This window comes from Sparus aurata, chromosome 17, assembly GCF_900880675.1.
Source record: "Sparus aurata chromosome 17, fSpaAur1.1, whole genome shotgun sequence".
Taxonomy (NCBI): Eukaryota; Metazoa; Chordata; class Actinopteri; order Spariformes; family Sparidae; genus Sparus; species Sparus aurata.
In genome coordinates, this window is record NC_044203.1 from 306259 (window position 1) to 326504 (window position 20246).

General features: G+C 41.2%; 1 protein-coding gene across 2 annotated transcripts in view; it reads right to left on the reverse strand.

Annotated features, from left to right (window-relative positions):
• Window positions 1–20246, reverse strand: part of LOC115566634 (TGF-beta receptor type-2-like) — a 93068-nt gene that overhangs the window by 71154 nt on the left and 1668 nt on the right. The gene's annotated exons all lie outside the window — the stretch shown is intronic.

Genomic DNA, 20246 nt, shown 5'->3' on the forward strand with positions numbered 1-20246 from the left:
AATGGATTGGGGGCCCCAGTCAACAACCATAGACTGTATTATTTATCATTGTATATATATTGTTGTGGAGTACAGCTTGTCAGACTTTGGGGCCCCATAAATTACGGCCTGGGCCCGGGGCGGCTACAACATGAGACATTGTTGTGGGGTACAGTTTGTCAGACCTCGGGGGCCCCCTATCGGCCGGGGGCCCCAAGCAGTTGCCTGCCTTGCCTGTTCACTATGGAATTAGATTTGTGCCAAAAGAAACAAACAAAACTTCTTAAATGTCAAACAAAAACAGGAATTTGAGAGAACATAAAACTCATTTCAAAAATAAAACTTAGAACTTGCAATCAAATAATTTGTCAAATAGTGTAAAATATTGGTGTTTTACTCTTCTAATAATGCATTATTTTGTTTACGGTTTCCTCTGCTGCTCTCTCTCTGCTCAGACTTTTGAGCTGACTCTCAGCTTTGCGCTCTCTCTGCAGTTCTGTCTCGTTTGCGCTCCCTGACTTTTTGTTTGCAGTTTTGGCACAAACCTCTCGGGTAGGCGGGCCTTTTCAGCAGAGCGTCCCCATTGGCTAGTTAGATTTTGACTGACACAGCTCAGTACCTATGGGTAGGTAGCTAGCGCGCTAAACGACCCCAGCTTTAAAACGGAGAGAAGAAGAAGATGACGACAACAATGAAGACCAACAGTAACAACCCACAACAAGAAAAAGAAGTGAAATGTTAGTAGTTATGACATACATATATTGTTCTTCAGTGTCGTCCTCGTCATCTCTTCTCTCCGTTTTAAAGCCGGGGTCGTTTAGCGTGCTAGCTATCTACCCATAGGTACTGAGCTGTGTCAGTCAACAACTAATTAGCCAATGAGGACGCTCTGCTGAAAAGTCCCGCCCACCCGAGAGGTTTGTGCCAAAACTGCAAACAAAAAGTCAGGGAGCGCAAACGAGACAGAGCTGCAGAGAGACCGCAAAGCTGAGAGTCAGTGCAAAAGTCTGAGTGGAGAGAGAGCAGCAGAGGGAACCGTAAACAAAATAATGCATTATTAGAAGAGTAAAAGACCAATATTTTACACTATTTGACAAATTATTGGATTGCAAGTTCTAAGTTTTAATTTTGAAATGAGTTTTATGTTCTCTCAAATTCCTGTTTTTGTTTGACATTTAAGAAGTTTTGTTTGTTTCTTTTGGCACAAATCTAATTCCATAGTTCACAAGCTGCGCCTCTGCCAACATGGCTAATTATAAACACAGGCACAGACTTTATCAGTGGCACTGACTCCACGTGGCTGTTTTTTTAAACAAACATTTAAACAAGTTACAGCTAAAAACAGTCTTGATAATCCTTAGCCTCATTTTGAATGAATTTTGAATTCCCTCCACCTCTACACAATGTATATTATATTAGATACATTTAACAGCAGTGGGGGCTTTCTAGCAACTGTTCCACTAGCTTCTTTATCTCAATGCAGAAATGTATTGAGAGATTCTTTCCTTGGGCTTGGCGTTCCTGTGTTACGGTGTTACTGTTGAAGACAACACTAGCAGAGTGCACTAACTACAATCTGCAAAACAAAACTGACAACAATTCATTTGTTACTGTACAAAAACCCACAAGTCCTATTCGATTTTCCCTACACACTGTTGTAGTAGTTTTGTAATTCTTATATTACAAATCATTCTGTGTCTCACACCTTTCTAAAGCTATCTTTCCAACTTTTTAATTGTACCTGATCTATGTAGTAGTTGCCTTCAGATGTTGTCTTTGCCATTTTAGACTCACTAGTCGCAATAGTCTGTGAATCTGGCAGAGTTTAATCAGCGACGGCTTTGTGGAAATGATGCTCACAGTTTGTCAGAGGGTTGCCAGAGTTATTACAAATCACCTAGATTGTATTACTCGAGCCACAGGCTCTTTATGCTACACTGAGTCTGAAATGTGTCAGTGCTCTCCTGAACACTTCTTCTAATATCAATATCTTGATTGACATTTAAAGATCCACTCTACACATGTTTCATGGCTGGAGAGGGGCATAAAGTGACACATTCCTCTACTGTTAGATTCGTTCTTTTAGAGAGCAGGGAAGCATCTGCACACAATATTAAAACTTAGTTATGTTTGGTAGAATGAGTGAGGTGCTACAGTTGCCAAAACAGATTTTCCAAAGAAATATTGATTCTGAATATATCTGACATATGCACCGGTGAGGTGCCAACATGCACCTCCAGCAGACATAAATTAACTATTGAGCTTAAGTCGCACTGTACAAAACGGATTGTTTTTATCTTTTGATTGCCCGTAATGTTGTGTTCATTTTTCCCCGTAGTATTGATCATGGTATCAAAAATTAAAAAAAAGTTCAAGTTAAAAATTCCAGTCTCATGACAACACTACAGCTGGACGAGCTGTGTTGTGCCTTTTTCTGTTCCTTTTTTTTTTTTTTTTTTTTTACATTTTATAACAAGTCCTCATCTACTTGGGTTGTTTAGGAGAATGCTTCAACACTGTTTTGCTGTGATGCTTCATAAATGTTTTGTGGACTAAGACATTTTAATTGTTAATAGATAATGATTGAATTTTCATTTTTGACTGAACTTTTCCTTTACTGCAAGCATGACTTCGGTTCTCTGCCTGTGTTAATGCCATGATGCAGTCATACACAGCTGTACTCTATGAATTGTACAGCACTTAAATGACCCCTTTAGTTCATCGTCAGTGTCAGATAAGAGACACAGGTTAAAAGCATACCCACACACCTTTAGACTCCTCGACAGATTGACTTGAGAGAGACACAGTCACTTCACAATGATGAAAGGGAACCCTTTCTTGCTGATAACAACCAAAACAGCCCACACGTCTGAAATACAAGACACGGTGTTATCATTTAATCAAATGACATGGCAGCATGTCTGCAGAGCTAAACTATGATACCAGACCAGAGGAGGATTTGACTTGCATGAATTCATGCATGAAACTCTTCTCTTTTAACAGTGCACATTTATAAGGGTGGGTGTGGGTGTTTTTGTGACACCAAATCTGAGCTGGGTTATTCATCAAAGGATGCATTTGGTTTACAGTCCATAGATCATAAAATTCATGTTTCAGGATAAGGAGCAGCTCATGCTTCTACCCACATGAAGTAACGAACAGGCCTGCAGAGCTGGAAGAGACTGCTGTATCTATTATTGGATGGAGTGACAGTGACAAGTAAGTCTAAAGTGGCTGAACAGCTCAGTCAGTTATACTTTGTAAACCTTGTGCCCTGTGAAAACCATGTGGCTGTCTGTTGAACATGTTTTTCTCTGCAGTTCATGTTGACAATCTAAAATCATTAGTCTTTTTTACACAACTATTCTTTACTTTCTTCCTGAAAGAGGGTAGATGGCGCTTTGATGTATGTATTTGAGTACTGACATCATCTGAGTGAAATAATGAATAAATCCTGTCTGTAATGTTACAAATAAAGATCCTATTAATTGTATCGTACATGTGCAGAGGGCTTTAAAACACATTCAAAACACTACAGAGTTCACATTGTAAACTTCTTAGCCTGATCATATAACTGTTCACACTGTATGATAAACACAATATGGCCATGTTCTAATAAAAACAATGTGTCTGAACTAAACTAACTGTCCTGCCATGTATTTGTCTGTCTAGGAGCAGAATTCCAGTCCATCCACCCCCAGTGATGAATTACCACCCTGCCTTTTATTCTCATCTGCAGCTGGTCTCATCAACAACCCCACCCAGTGGATGTCTGCCTCTATACATCACATCAGCTGTCGTCCCATGACATATATTCTCTATACTGTGAACCTTTGTACATCCCATGATGAAGAGGTACAAAACTGTAAAGATTTTAAAATCCAAATCATACAGACTTACTCTATTATTTGTTATATTATTTCCTTATATTCTTATAAGAGAAAAAAAGGTATACATTGTGTATGTGTCAAAATGTGTAAGAAGGTAGTTACAGAAGTAGCTGTTGTAAAAGTTAAATGTTGCTTGTGATATTTGTTTTCCACTACCCTGGCAACCCATTAGGAAAGTTAGCTGTCCCCCTACCATCACTGCTTAACGTCCCTACTATATGCTGAGTCTTAGAGTTAACTGTTGGCCACACCTCAGCCCAGTTTTTTAAATAATAATGATAATAATGGATTGGATTTGTATGGCGCTTTTCTAGGTACTCAAAGCGCCTGACAGGGTTCCAGGTTCCATTCATTCACACTCAGTCATACTGGTGGTGGTTATCTACGATAGTAGCCACAGCTGCCCTGGGGCAGACTGGCGGAAGCGTGGCTGCACATTCAGCGGCAACGGCCCTTGACCACCACCACAAACATACAGCAGTCATACGCATTCACACGAGGCAAGGTGGGTGTCTTGCCCAAGGACACAACGACCATGACCCAACTGGCAGGGGCGGGGATCGAACCGCCAACTCAGGGCCGGCCCAAGACATAAGCGAACTAAGCAGCTGCTTAGGGCCCCGTGACCACTAGAGGGCCCCCAAGAGCAATTAACTTAAAAAAGAAAAAAGTAATTATTTTTTTTCCATGTGTGAGCAATGATGATTCATATATTATCAAATGTACATACTTGTACAAAAAACAAACAAAAAAAACCCCAACAACAAAGAGTGTAGTTTCCTACTGCCTCTCTGCTCCATATGTCAGAGCTCCGCTAGTGACATGTGCAGTGCAGCCAACCGTGCAGTGCGCACGCAGCATCCAGGAGCTCGGAACAGGTGAAAGATGTCGCAAAAAAGGACTTACCCTTCAGGGCCAGAAAAAAGAAAAAGGAAGAAAGATAAAAACGACAAGATAAAGGTATGTCTTAGTAACGTAACATTTGTTGATATTTTGTTCCAAATACGTTAGCCTATAATAGCAAATTTGCTAGCTAACATTAGTTCAAAACGTCTGACTAGGTTAGATAGCTTACTATTCAAGCTAACGTTTTTGTGTTTGTGTAATACTTTGAATAAGTTGATTTTCAGTGTATATACATTATTCTGGGTCGCTTTTTGGCATCAAAACAACGTTTTTGATAACACTATTTGATAGCAAATGTTTAATAACTAACGTTAATTACAAACGCAGTGACGTTTGCTAGCAATATGGTTTTGCATTAATTAATTTAGTTAACTAACTAGTTTGAGGTATGTTGTTTGCAATTGTTTGCTGCAGAGCACAGTAAATTATGTGAGTAAATAAACATAATCATTTTACATCATCTCCCTAATATGCTCATATGTTATATGAAACTTCCCCAGGAGCACTGTTAAAATATTTTGGAGGAGGCACTGACTCAGCCCAGGGGCAATCCACCTCCTCAGGAGCAGCCAAGGCTGATGAATGAGGTGATCAAAAACTGTCACCATATATATTTAATTTCTAGTCAAATTATATCATTAAGATATACTAATATAAGATATAATCATATGACAAGGAATATGTTTTTCATCTCAGGTCCATCTCTATCCTCTGCTCCCACTGTGCCCACTGTCCTCTCTGCAACCTCAGTCAGAGGCACAGCTTGTGAACAGGCAAGGCAGGCAACTGCTTGGGGCCCCCGGCCGATAGGGGGCCCCCGAGGTCTGACAAGCTGTACTCCACAACAATATATATACAACGATAAATAATACAGTCTATGGTTGTTGACTGGGGCCCCGGGCCCCCAATCCATTCCCAAAACACGATTTACAATGACATGTCAGTAGGAAACCTCCCTAAAGGAGCCCCATGTCATCCCCGTTTAATTTGGATGACAGTAATCGAAGTTGGCGTCCACGAAGAAAGATGAAGAGGAGTTATCTCCTCCTAGAAAGAGAAACAAGGAGAAAGAAGAAAAAAGAAGAAAAAAGAAAGCAAGACAGTGGTAAGTGTGGAGCAGATAATGACGATTAAGTGTCAGTAACGTTAAATAACTGAATGCTGGTAACTTCAGCCAAAGTAGCGTTAGACTAAATGTTAATGGCGTTTATTCGTTTACTACCTAGCTAACGTTAGCGGACATGGACGCGGTCACGGCCAGCCGACTGTCCGCTGGCCGTGACCGCGTCCATGTCCGACGGCGGACAGTGAATGACCAGCGCCAGCGGCCGTTACCGAGCTCGACTTTGTCAGCCTGTTCCAACATGTCAGTTAATGCTAGTTAGCTAACGAACTTTCTGAGTCACTTGCTAGCTAAACCTAGCTAAGCTAGGTAGCAAGCAGAAATGTAAACTTGTACCGCACATACATTTGCTTATCTATGGTATTGAATTCTACCGTATTAGTTTTATCAAATTAAAAATGTAACCAGACAGAGAAAAATGGTTTCAAGTTGTCTAATCAGGACATATTTTGTGTGTTTAACGAAAAAAACCCTTATGTTTTCATTCCTTAAAGGGTCATTGTAACTGATAATAACAATAGTATATCTCTGCAGCCTCCGGGTCTGCAGAGATATGCTCCTCGATAATAATGATAATAAAAATTGTGTAATACCATATACCGTGATTTCTTTCTGAGAGGGTTAACCTTATTGTACTGTGAACATCTCACACCATTGCAACCCTAGCTACGAATACTATACTAAAACTATAACTAATTCTATAATATGAAATCATTTTTAATTGACTTTATTAAAATGCTCCTATAACAAGGATCATATACTATATCACTTTGTTATCTCTCCTCAGGATCATTATTTAAGTTTTTGACAGGAGCAAAAGAGAAGGATGAAGAGCCTCCTCCAAATGCTGATAATGAAAACTGTAAGTACAGAATTCCACTTTAATTGTTAACCTTTCTTTATGCCATGCCCTCTAAAGATTCTTTATCACAATATCTACCCTGCTTTTTTGTTTTTTGTTGGTTTTTTTTTGTCATATCAGTTCCATCAACGTCCACCTCCAGTGGGATAGCGGCCACCCCACCGCCTGCCTATCATGAGCCGGAGGAAGACACACCAACATTGTTATTTATATGTATGTTTTGAAAATTCTAGTGAAATAAAATGTTGAGATTTCATAAAAATGTTTTGATGTCAGATTATTTATAAAATAATGGTGATGAATGCTGGTTGAAGGGCCCCGGGTTTTTATTTTTGCCTAGGGCCCCAGCAGACTCTCGCAGCGCCACTGACCTCAGCTGTACCTGGTAAGTTAACAACAAAACAGCCTTTAATAGCTCAGTGCACTGCAGAACATACTGAGATGAATATTTTTTTTAATATAAGATATAATCATATGACAAGGGACATGATTTTAGACAAATCCATATTATTTCAAAACTTCTCAAACAATTTTCAGTTGTTCCACAGTTTGTTTTCTTATTACAAGCTATAGCTGTACTTTTTTTATTTGGAAAATAAGCTGCATCATTTTCAAGTGTAATATGACTATAACATGCTAGCTTGTTTTTCATCTTAGGTCCATCTCTATCCTCTGTGCCCACTGTCCCTTTTGTGTCTTCTGCAACCTCAGCTGTACCTGGTAAGTTAACAACAAAACAGCCTTTATAATTGCTCAGTGTACTGCAGAATATTCTGAGATGAATAATTTTGTCCAAAAATATTATTTTAATTTCCCTGTAGGTCCTTCATCTTTGGTCATCGAGAGTGATCTGTCGTCATCAGCGTCCAGTTTGGAGCAGGGATCAGCAGCTCTGCCAGTTGACCCAGCTGAGTGTCCCTCTTTCCTGTCAGACTCAGAAAGGACTGAACAGGTACTAAGAGGGCCACTGCCTATAGAGGACACAGTCATATTCCCAAAAAGACACGATACATGATTTTTTTAAAATGTATTTTGTTTAATACTGTCTGTTTTCGTACATTTGGTGTTGCAGTTTATTTAAAAAAATAATGATAAAGCAGATTGTGTTTGCAGTAAACGATTAGTTTATTTTGTTACTTTTAATTGGCCTAGATGACATTCTGTATCCCAGTTGGTACTATATCACTTTGAATTAATAAATCAACCCCAGGCTGCTCTTGTAGCTGAATTTGCTACCATTTCAGAATAAAAACCATAGATGGGTAAAACATGTTTGGCTGCTCTTTAAGGTTTTATGTATTGACTACTACTGTGTTGCCAGTAGGGGGAGTTGCTGACTTTGCCAAATATTAATTGAAAGATTTTTCTGTAAATTTGCAAATCTGGTGTCTGCTTCCATGGCATTAATCACTGTGGATTACAATCTAACTACAACAAAAAGTTCTCACATTTAGTTTTACAAGTGTATTTGTAATGATAATAATGACAATAATCATTATTATTGGCAGTAATAGAGGGCCCCAAAATCAAATTTTGCTTAGGGCCCCATGGAGGCTTGGGCCGGCCCTGCGCCGACCCTCCGAACATAGGCCGACCCGCTCTACCAACTGAGTTGGATAACGTAAATTTTACAATTTGGTGAATCCATGTGGCATTAGCAAGTTGAAGTTCCTGTTTTCACTGGAAGGATACTTGAATTTCTTTTGATTGTCAAGAAAAGATAAAATGAACATCACATTTTTTTTTACTGATTTTAGTAAATGTCTACAATGTTTTGATCTGTGAGTTATGAGTACGAGCAAAAATGATGTGAAGTTTGCATCAACACAATCAAAGGATAAACTGAAGCAAAAGAAAGAAAACACCTTAAATACCTCCATTTACTTACTTTCCAGGATTTATGATAAAATAAGAGCTCTGTTGATCTTAGATAGTTAGAGACTACAGCTTTACACCCATTACTTTGAAGTTCCAAAAGATTGTGCTGGTGCAGAAAGTTCAAGCGTAACTGTGCCTGAAGGTTTGTGGTGGTATGTGGATCATTGTTCCAGCTGCTAAAGCACTCTGACTCTCTCTTTATTGCCGCTGCACTTTTTCCTGTTGCTAGTCCATGTGTAAAAATAATAGTATGAAAACAAGAGTGTCTCAGTGCATCACAGGAAAGTGGAGGAGGAAAGTGTCGACTGTCATTAAGCATGCTCCTGATAGCTTCTGAAGGGGCTGTAAATGAAATGTGAGATATCTTTGTGCTGCTGTTGCTGCACTAGGAAATCATGCTACTATAACCTGCTTCTGGCAGAAAAAGATTGCAAGGAATAACTGATGAATAACTGTTTCACTTGAAGTCAAGAGAAGTGGCTACATTTAAAAAGATGACATTAAAGAAATGACAATACCTGTAATACCATTTGATTGTGTTGATATGAGTTGCCAAGTTTTGTAGACATCAGCTTCCTCTCCAGACATCTCTAAGGCCTATTAGCAGCAGCAGTGCAACACACAACCCTTGTGAGAATTCCATGGTTTTTTTTTTGCCTTTATCTTTACAGGGGAGTTTGCTGAGAGCGATACTCTCTTTTTTCAGGAATGCCCTGATCACATTTACACAGTTGTGCATTAACAACTGGTGCTAATGCAAGCACTGCACACAGATTATGTATTGTTATTGTCAGTGTGGGGGTTTGAATCATCAAAACCTCTGGTCACAAGCTTGCTTCTCTAACCTTTGGGCCATCACTGCCTCTAATTACAGGAACATGTAGGAACTATTTTTCTTCAAACGCATCACACCATCTACCGTGGTTCCTGAAAACATTTTCCGGAGCTGATGTAAAGCAGTACTATACCTATCAGCACCATATCCCTGTCATACAGATGCAAACAGATCACATTGTCCCATAAACTGAAATACCCTCTACTCCCCTTTCCCTCTTTTTCCAAACCACTGAGGATGTGAGCTCATGGTGGATGGGAGGACACACAGGAAACTTGAGTGCAGTTTATCACCCATATACAGGAAAGACTGCTCCCAACTGCTCAACTCAGAATGGAAACAGTGAAAACTCTGCACTTCGTTCATCATCAAAAAAGGTTCACACTTTGAGCAAAGGGATCCTACATGAACACAAATGTTTCGGCCACAGCTAGAACAGTTCTTGGTTTTTCACATGAGAGATTTCTGTATTTGTTGTTATGTCTCAACAGGCATGTAATCAGAAACAGAAATCAGCCAACTTACGTTTTTTCCAAAAATTGGCTGCTACCAAGACTCTTGACTGCCGACAAAACTCAGATACCACATAATACCCACAGCTTTATAGTGCTGCCTGACAAAACCTTGGTAAACACTGGAACTGTAAGAATACTGACACAGCCCTTAACAGGGGCGGCCGTGGCTCAGGGGTAGAGTTAGCTTCTTGTTATAGCAAGGTTGCTGGTTCCATTTCCCTGGTCTGCATGTCAAAGTGTCCATGGGCAAGATACTAAACCCCTGCTAAACTGCTCCTGATGTGCTGGTTGGCACCTTGCATGGCAGCCACCACCACCAGTGTTTGAATGTACATGATTTACTGGAAGTTGCTTTTGACAAAAGCATCTGCTAAATGTAAGACAATCATTTTGAAAGTGACAAACATTTTAAATGTATTGATTCACAAACATACAATGTTTTAAAGGAGAAGATTTTTTTTTCCCTTCCTGAAATTTCTACATAAAATTGTCATCATCATGACCTTTATATGCCCAAACATATAATATGTTTGTAATGTATAATCAATGAATGTATAATCAGTTAATTAATGTAATGTATCTTTTTTTAAATACATAAAAGGAAATTATAATACTATTAATGCTGTTTAATTTTTTGTGAGATAAAAATGCTCTTTAACTTTGCACCATGCTCTGGCATTTGCCAAAAATAGAAGCCCTGTGTGTCTGCTCTGCCGGGGTCCAGACTGCCGGAACTGGGACAGAGCAGATATACAACGTAGCAGAGCCAGTGGAAGTTAACACACAGACTAGAGCGAAACCTATCAGCTCCGTTGGTGTGACGTTGTGAAGCCGGACCAGACATGGATCTGGTGGAATTTTAGACATGATCCTTGTACTGCATATTTACTCTTATTATTGCAAACAACTCATTTGATTTTGCAGTGGCCGTGGGGTTTCAAAAAACATAAAAGAACAAGCACTCAAAAGTTTATTTTAAACTAAATCTGGGTTCACAGTATATGTGTGTCTGTCATTGAGCAGGTAGGTGGAGTTCCAAATTAAAACAGCGTTTCCAGGCTTGTATAATCATTAAATGATTGTAGATCCCTGTGTGTAGCTATGGGTTCTCCAAATCCAAGCCTAATAAATCTCTAAAATAGATGACACTTTTCTGCATGGCAAATACTAATCTCTGGAATCCTTCTTTCTGCTCTCATCCTGTCACTGAAATGAGGAGAGACAACTGGCAAGGAGCTGCACAGGGCTACATAACTGCCACAGCAGGCGGCTCAGCTCTCTCCCTCTGCTCCTGAAAGTTATCCTCCCACCTCTGCAACTTCCTCTTAATCCACCCCTCTCTTCAACTTATTCATGTTTCCCCTCTCTGTCTGCAACCTCTGCCTCCATCCCTCCTTCTTCTATTTGACCCGCAGTCAGCAAAGCAGGAGAGCTCAAGGGTAAGTCGACAACATGGTAAAAAATCAAAGGGGGAAACTTTAAAGGAGGTTAAAGTGGGTGAACCTCTCTTGTCTCTTCTCCACTCTACTGCTCACTGGAGCTCAGTGAAGTCAGTCTAAATGCAGAAGGAATAAGAGGTTTTCTGCTCTGAACAAGGGAAATATTTATCAATTGTCACTTTCATACAACCTCCTGTTCAGCTTTCAGCTATGATTCTTATTCTGTACCTTCACCTTCTGCCCAGACACTCCCTGAAAAGGAAGAAAGAAGGAACTTTTCTGTGACAGGCCACCCAGCAGATGGTTATCCACATCAATTGAAATAAAACACAGAAAGAAAAGATGAAAACACCAGAGTCCATCTGTGGTGTTTGGATAACCACAAGCTGCTCCGGCACTGCGGGAGTGGTGAGGAGCTTCCTCCGGTCCAAGGTGCCCCAGAGAAGTCAGAATGACAGGGAGTGTGTGTGTCCTAATGTGTGTTGGTGAGGAGCACGGGGGAATGTGGGTGCAAGTTTGTTTGGCTTCTCGTGCGTTAGTATCTAATTATTTTAATGTGACCGTCTATTTGTAACACACACAATGCAGCAGGACCACACAGTCCTTCTGGTTGAAAATACGCCCACTGTGGGAGAAGGACAGGAACTAACAGCAGAGCAAGGGGGAGAAAAACAAGAGGAGGGAAGGGAAGGAAACAGGGGCAACCCATGATGCTTGTGTTCACATTAACTAAGGAACAATTTTCATTTTCATCTCCTGCCTTTGATCTACCCACCTGTCATCAAGCTTGGGGAAGTCTCTGTGGTTTAATGCGATAGGAGGTGTTATGGTATGAGGCCAAGACTGTTGAATTACCACTTAGAACACGTGGGAATACAGTGCAGAAGTGCTACTGACACCACACAAACTTACGAGAAGACTTAAAAGCAGTATCCCAAAAAACTTTTCCTCTATAGGAACTGTGGAACTAATTGGTGGGAAATTCAATCCATCTCATACTGTGCAGCCAAACATTGTTCAAACCTGCCAAAATGCATTTTAAATAGCAAATATGTCACACTACATTTTGGGGAAATGTGTCTAAAATGATACACTAGACTAGGGCTGCAGCTATCGATTCTTTTTGTAATCGATTAATCTAGCACTTTATCGATCGATTAATCGAGTAATCGGATAATTTTTTTTTTTTGCGTTTTTAAACAACCAAAACAAATAATGCATAACGAAAATGATGTGGCTGTAAAATGATCAAGCATTTCTCAAAAAAACAGAGGTATTCATTCCAACTCCAACATTTGGCTCCAAAACTAAGCCCATTTATTAAGTGCCAGTGCCAATAATTAAACAACAGTACAGTTAAATCAACTTACTGTAAAACATGTATAACATGTAAAACTGTGAATACAAACTTAAATAGTAAAGGCCATTTGGCCTTAGTTTTGTTTTCTTCATACAACATTACAAAAAAGGATTGCACCTTCTGCAAATTACCCACCTGAGAACAAAGAATGAATATAAAACATCTAGCCAAACAGGTACACAATGTGTACAAGTTATAAAAAAATAAATGTAAATAAAACAATTATAAATAAATGAATTATAAATAAGACTTTTTCAGTCTTCAGTCCCCAAATCCATGATAATCACACTAATCCGCCAATCACAAGGAGGCAAATACACTGTGTGGGAAGACTAGGGTCCTACCTACTCCACATTATACGTGTCCTCCTGGAACCGAAACTTATCCTGAACTGTCAGGAATCATTTCAAAGTGACACAGACACATTGGATTAGCCGGTGGAGGCGGTTTAATGCACTCAAACAGAGTTTATAATCACAAAACAGCCAATGTAGCACGTAATTCATGATCATGTCTGTATAAAGTGATTTTTATTTTTGCTCATCTTCGGCAGCTGTTTCAGTGAGTTTTGGGTGCAGAGTGATGAGACGTATACTGTTGAAATTTGTAGAGTCCCAGCTTTCATATGACATGCTGTATGTAGCATTAGCATGAAGTAGCGTAATCGCTAACGCCGATTTTTCGGACATACGCCATTAGCGTGTTTTTTCTATGTGCTCCTTTAGTTGCTTGGTGTCGGAATTGAGTTCCGATTAGGTGAAAATGATTATCATGAGCATTTAGCCGAGCTTCTTCCCGTTAAGTTGGTGTGCTGCATTAATATGTTGCTACATGGTTAGCATGCTCGCATGTAGGCTATAATGCAACATGCGCAGCTCGGGTTGAAGAGGTTAAAAACATCAAAGCTAAACATCATATCTAGTCAAACCGCATCACGACATCACTACAAATACAGAGCTAAATTGTGCCAGCCAGCTAAATTCAAAAAGTATGACGCGCTGGTGTGCTTCCTGAACAACGGTCCGTGTGGAACAATCAGATCCCTGCGCATATAGTGTGCGTCATAGGAATTTAACGAGGCTTCGAGGCAGAGTTTTTGCCTCGAGGAATTTTTATAATCGAGTTAATCGAGTAACTCGATGAATCGTTTCAGCCCTACACAAGACATCTAAAATATTTCCATCTAGTGGAGTGGTGCAGCCATACAGACATGCAGAAAGAAGTGTCAACATCACGTTGCGTCAACACACACCTGAACAGAGCATAGACTCTGTGATACTGACAGACAGATAAAGTTATGGGTCTCACAATAGGGAAAGACCAATTCTGCAAATTTCCAATGACTAGTTGCATTGTTGTCTGTCCTCTCTGTCTGTAGTCATCGTTTTGTGGTCTCACTCATGTAATCAGTCAGATAGTGTTGTGGGCTCGACATGCCATATGTAAAATGAAATGAATAATCTGAATCTGCATGGTAAAGTGATGACATAAATGTAGAGGAGTGGAAGTTTAACACAGCGGAAACTGGAAAACCTCCAGTAGGTTGAGTAAATTGTAGTTACTTTCATTCCATCACTCTTTATTCAAAATTTTGACACCAAGATTTAAATCTTTACTGCAAATGTATATCAGTTCAAAACATCAGTTACATTTCTTCTTGATAACTAAGTAAGGGATAATGCCCTTCGAGGTGTCCAATATCAGGATTTAATGGACGACGCGCACGTCCATTAAATCCTGATTATGGATCCCTCGAAGGGCATTATCCCACTTATACCATGGTCACTTGCCGAAGAAATGAAATTTAGACCATTAATTTATATTTTCATGCGTTTTACAATCAAAATATAAAGAGTTTCACAAGCCATAACTTACTTTACCTGAGGGTTTGACTAATACCTGGAACAATCATTACCATCCCGTAAGGTTCTTATGCAACGGAAACGTTGTTCACTACTCCAGTAAATAGGACGGACCATAGATGCGTCTTGGCAACGGGAGATATTCTAGTCCGCTCAGCGATGAGCCAGAAAGCTAACGCTATGCTAGCTAGATTCAAAGTCAATAACATTGCGTACGGTTGACAAAGATTAAATATAATTTGACAGTATGTTTAACAACAAGACTAGCTAGCTAACCAGTCATGTCATTGTCCCCAAATCAATATCAAGATATTCACGAAGAAATGATCAGCCGTGTGTAACGTTACTGTGGCCGCAGCCTGAAGTAGAGAGCTGAACAGTGAACGGGATGTCAGATTATTCGCACATCAGTCAGTTTAGAGGGGAAGTGAACTTTCTGCAGCTTGTGTTTACAGTCGCCACCCTGTGGTGTTCAGAGAATAAGACACTGAAGGACTGATGGACTGCACTCAGTGTTGGAATTAAAATATTTAGATTTGATACGCCAGCTAGCGCATTAATTTAGAACAGTGAACAGACAATTTGAATGGAACTACTTAGTAGGTGTCCAAATTAACCACCTAAAACAAGGCTCACCTAAAAATTTCTACATCAGTTCAAGTGTACGTTGTATAGGTAAAATTCACACCGCTTTACATCACTGTCAGACCGCGCTTTCTTTTGGCACTTCATTTTCTCAACCGCAGAACCCCCGTATCCCTACGCACTAGCGTAACTGGGCAACAGCTGATCTGCGAGCGGCGGAATACAGTGCGAGGCCCAGCTGCTGGACGAGAGGTTTCCTTTCGATAAAAACGAAACTTAACTCTCCATATCCTTCCGCATTAGCGCTCATGCGTAGGAATACGGGGGTTCTGCGGTTGAGAAAATGTAGTGCCAAAAGAAAGTGCGGCCTGACTGCGATGTAAAGTGGTGTGAATTTTATTTACACAACGTACACTTGAACTGATGTAGAATTTTTTTGGTGAGCCTTGTTTTAGGTGGTTAATTTCGCTTTTTCTCTGGACCCGTTCACTGCAGTACAAAGCTGAGTGTCTGGGCTGGAGCAGCTCTCTACTTCTCCAAACTGAAGCTGCGCTGATCGCTGATTACGGTAGGAAACAAATCGACTATAGATATGTACTTTATATGACCCCACTTCAAAAAAACCGAACTATTCCTTTTATTGCAAGTAGTAACAATAACTTTAACAACAGCCACCATGTGACTTGTACCTTAACCTCACAATATGACTTTCAGCATATCTGCAATATTGTAAACAGTCTGACAGGGATTAATGTCACCAATATAACATTTAGTAAACACTGTGCCCTCAGAATAAAACATAGGTCTTACTTTAGTCAAGCATTTTCTTAAGCCAAAATAAATGGTACTATAATGACAAAATATAGTAACTGCAGTTTAACTTAATTACTTGAATTAGAGTGCAAATAAGGTTTCTTTCATAAGACAAAAGAACATATGAAACTTATTAACTGCAATTCACAGTATGAACCATAGCTCGTCTTTTCAAAACTAGTTTTCCACACGTTTCAATCATTTATGTTAGGACAGTGTCTTCACTTTTATGTTTTTTTTTTCTTTAGACACTAATTTCATCACATAGTCTTTAGTCCATGGTGGTGGTTGTCTTTCCCTTTTCAGGGAAGATCGCTCTGAAGTTTGTATTGGACTGAGGCTTTCCTCTGCTGTCTCCTCCCCTCCCCTCGTGCTTCTGTAGAGCTCTCTGGGCAAAGTGAAAGGCGTGCTGCTTTCCACCTTTTTCCATCACTAAGGATGAAGGAGCGCAGACCAGTTTGCCGTTGCACTGAGAGGGGTTTTGCTGTATTGCATCTCTCCCTTTCCCACACAAAAAGGTTTGTGCACTCTGACTGTAGCTCCTACAGTGATGTTAGTTGGTTTAGCCCCTCTCTTTTTGTTTGTGTTAAGTGCGTTCCACGTTGTCGGAGTGCAACTCCGTCAAAACAGCACCCAGTCCGTAGTCTGAGGCGTCTGTTGTGATGAATGTTGGCAGTTCAGGGTTGTAGATGGCAAGTTTTGGGCTTTTTAAAAGCACTGTTTTGAGATCATTGAAGCTTTCATTTGCTGCATCAGTCCATTCTAGTTCAGCCTGAGTGTTTATTTTAAGTAGCTCTCGCAGTGGATCTACTGCTGTTGCATAGTTTGGTATAAACTGAACCAGGATGTTAAACCCAGGAAGGAACGAAGAGCTGCCATGTCCATCGGAGCAGGAGCTGCAGCGATGGCATCAGGTGGTCTGAGCTAGGGTGCAGGCCCTCCATGGAGATGACGTGTCCTAAGAACAGGATGCTTGTCTGACCAAATGAGCTTTTTCCAAAGTTTATCTGCAGCCCGACATCTTTCAGGCGCTGAAGAACAGCTCGTAGCTATTCATCATGTTATTCCTTGGCATGTCCATATACTATGATGTCATCCAAATAGTGTTGTTTGCCTGGCAAGTCTTTCAGGACTGAGTGCATCATTTTTTGAGAGGCAGATGGCGCTGAAGCTAGTCCAAAAGGAACTCGGGTGAACTGAAAGTGTCCCTCATGAGTTATGAAAGCAGTGAGACTTCTGCTATTAGGGTGGAGAGGCAACTGATGGTAAGCTGAACTTAAATCAATCTGGCTAAAATGTGTAGCACCTGCCAGTTTCGTGAATAGATCCTCCAATGAGGGAGAGGGTGACGGTCCATTATCACACTCTGCGTTTTCGTGCCACCACCAGAGGACTCACCCATTCAGATGCATCCACTGGGTTGATGCTGCCTGCTTGTAGTAAGCGCTTGAGCTCTGCTGATACCTCTTCACGTATGCTTAGTGGTAGACGTCTCAGTTTTTGGCGTACAGGTTTCACTGTATTGTTTACCTGAACTTTGTGGATGAACCCTTTAACACATCCAAGATGGTCAGCTACACCAGAATCAACACAGTTCACCATACATGGTTGTGTCACAGTCGAGGATCCTTTTGCATTGTCCTTTTTTGTGGAGATCACTTCTCCTCCAATGATGTCCATCTTGAGTGCTTTAATCAGGTCCAGGCCTAGCAGTGGTGATCCAGCTTTGACTACATACAACAATGCTTGGACTTTGTTATCCTGATTTGCAAAGGCAACTGTGGCTTGTAGACAGTCAATGGCAGGCAGGTCTCCTCTTGCATATGTGACTAGTTTAACTTTGGGTTCTGTCAAAGGGCAGTGTGCAAAATGTTGCCTGTATACTGGTTCTGGCAGGATAGATACAGCAGCTCCAGTGTCCACAATTACCTCAAGGACCTTGGAATTCCCTTGTGGTGCTTCAATGTCTAATTGACAGGTGATTTTATCAAATGCTGCAGCTGTAAACTTAATGTCCTCCACACACAGTATTGCTAACTCAGGTACTACAACTTCTCTCACTACAGCCACAGCTGATTTGCATACTTTGGCGAAATGCCCCTTTTTCTTACAGTTGTTACATGTCACTTTTGCAGCTGGGCAATTTTTATCATTAGCATGGTGGTTATCAGATCCACATCTGAAACAATGGCGTTGATGCCGTTTACCACTAGCCTGTTGGTTTTGAGATCCAGGTTCGCGGGTTTGAGCTGGTCGCGCTCCTCTTTTCCCCCGAAAACGTGCATGTGTAGCCTCAACGGTCTGTACTGGTGCAGCAGGTACCATAGCAGAAGAGAGTAGTGTAGCATTCTTAACTGCTGCTTCCACTTGGCAAGCGATGGTCAGAGCTTTGTCCAGGGTGAGGTCTTCCTCCAGCAGCAACTTGTCTCTTACAGCACTGAGATGAGCATTAGCAATTAGCTGGTCTCATATCAACTCACTCTCCATCGCGCCGAAGCATCATGTTAAGTGATTTTACTGCACAGTAAAAGTCACTCAAGTTCGCGAACATGATTCTCTCAGGTCGTTCATTCTCTCAGGTCCTCAGCAGGTCGTTCAATGAACGACTTGCTGAGGATGTGAATCACGTTTGCGCCGTCACTCACGTTCGTGAACGTGATTCACGTTCACGCTAATTCAGTGACAACGCGAACGTGATTCACGTCCTCAACAGGTCGTTCGCGAACGAGGGACGCCAGGATGTGAATCATGTTCGCGCTGTCTGTCACTCAATCATGATTCGTGTCGCTGATGAGGTGATTCTCGTTCACGTACTGTGCTGAAAAGTGGCGCTGTGTCAGTCACTCACTCACTCAGGGCAGAGGAGTTGATTCATGTTCAGTAACCGTACTGCTTAAATTAGCGCTGTGTTGCTAACATCCGTGTAGCATCATGTTAAGTGATTTTACTGTGCACAGAGGACACTTTCACCGTGTAATAATTTTAGTGCATGTATACCACTTAAAGCAGCGCTGCGTCTCCTGCGAATGATTGTGTACTATAGTCCGTGAACGCACCGTCCCTCAGTAAGTGAACGTGAACCTCAGGGCTGATTAATGAACTGAATGACGGATCGTTTGGCTGCTTATCAGTTCAGGGGGTTGGAGAGCACTGAACGATTCGGTGAACGAATCTTTTGAACAAATCATTTTAATGAACGGATTCTAGAGATTCAGTACAGTAAAAAGAACTGCCGTTCCCGTCACTAGTCACAGAGGAGACGGGTATCTTTCAGGACTTTTATTTAACAGGACTGCCATGCTCCATTTGTCACGTGTGAAATAATTAGATATACATTTGCTGTGCTGTTTATGATGTTTGCTGTGGTTCTTGATTGTCTATTTACCGTGCTGTTTGTGTTTGCTGTGACTTTTGATCTTCCTGTTTGCTGTGACTTTTGATCTTCCTGTTTGCTGTGACTTTTGATCTTCCTGTTTGCTGTGACTTTTGATCTTCCTGTTTGCTGTGACTTTTGATCTTCCTGTTTGCTGTGACTTTTGATCTTCCTGTTTGCTGTGACTTTTGATCTTCCTGTTTGCTGTGACTTTTGATCTTCATGTTTGCTGTGACTTTTGATCTTCCTGTTTGCTGTGACTTTTTATCTCCTTTGCCGTGCTTTGTGTGCTGTGTTTCATCCCTCTCAGCGCTCCCACGTCATCTGGCAATGAGGGATAATGGACCCAATTAACTTCCGCCAATCGCGGTGAGCTGGTTGATGAGGCTAGATCCGGGGCAGGTGTGCACAGGGGGAGGGTGTTGTTACTTATTCCCCAGATTGGAGACGCGGAGCAGACGGAGGCCACGGCAGAGAGTTCAGGGGTCGAGAGCAGTAACAGTGACAGCGATCGGATGACCTTACTTCCCACCACCCGTTGGTGATCTACACGGTGTGAGAGGCCGCGATCAGGGTCCTTGGCTAGCGGATTAGCCTGGAGGTTCGAGCCTACAACACGTTAACGGGTCACAGATTCTGTCTGTGCCTGGCTGAAGTAAGTCTCAGTCAGTTCTCTAAACATCCAATTAGCGCTTGCCGCTGGCTACGCTACTGCGCCCGTCTGCCGCTGGTTTCCTTATCTTTTACAGTGTCCTCAGAGGAGATGACAGCAATTCTCGCTCTGCCCGTTTACCTGCTCGCCTACTGATCTGCCTGCTTGCTGTAC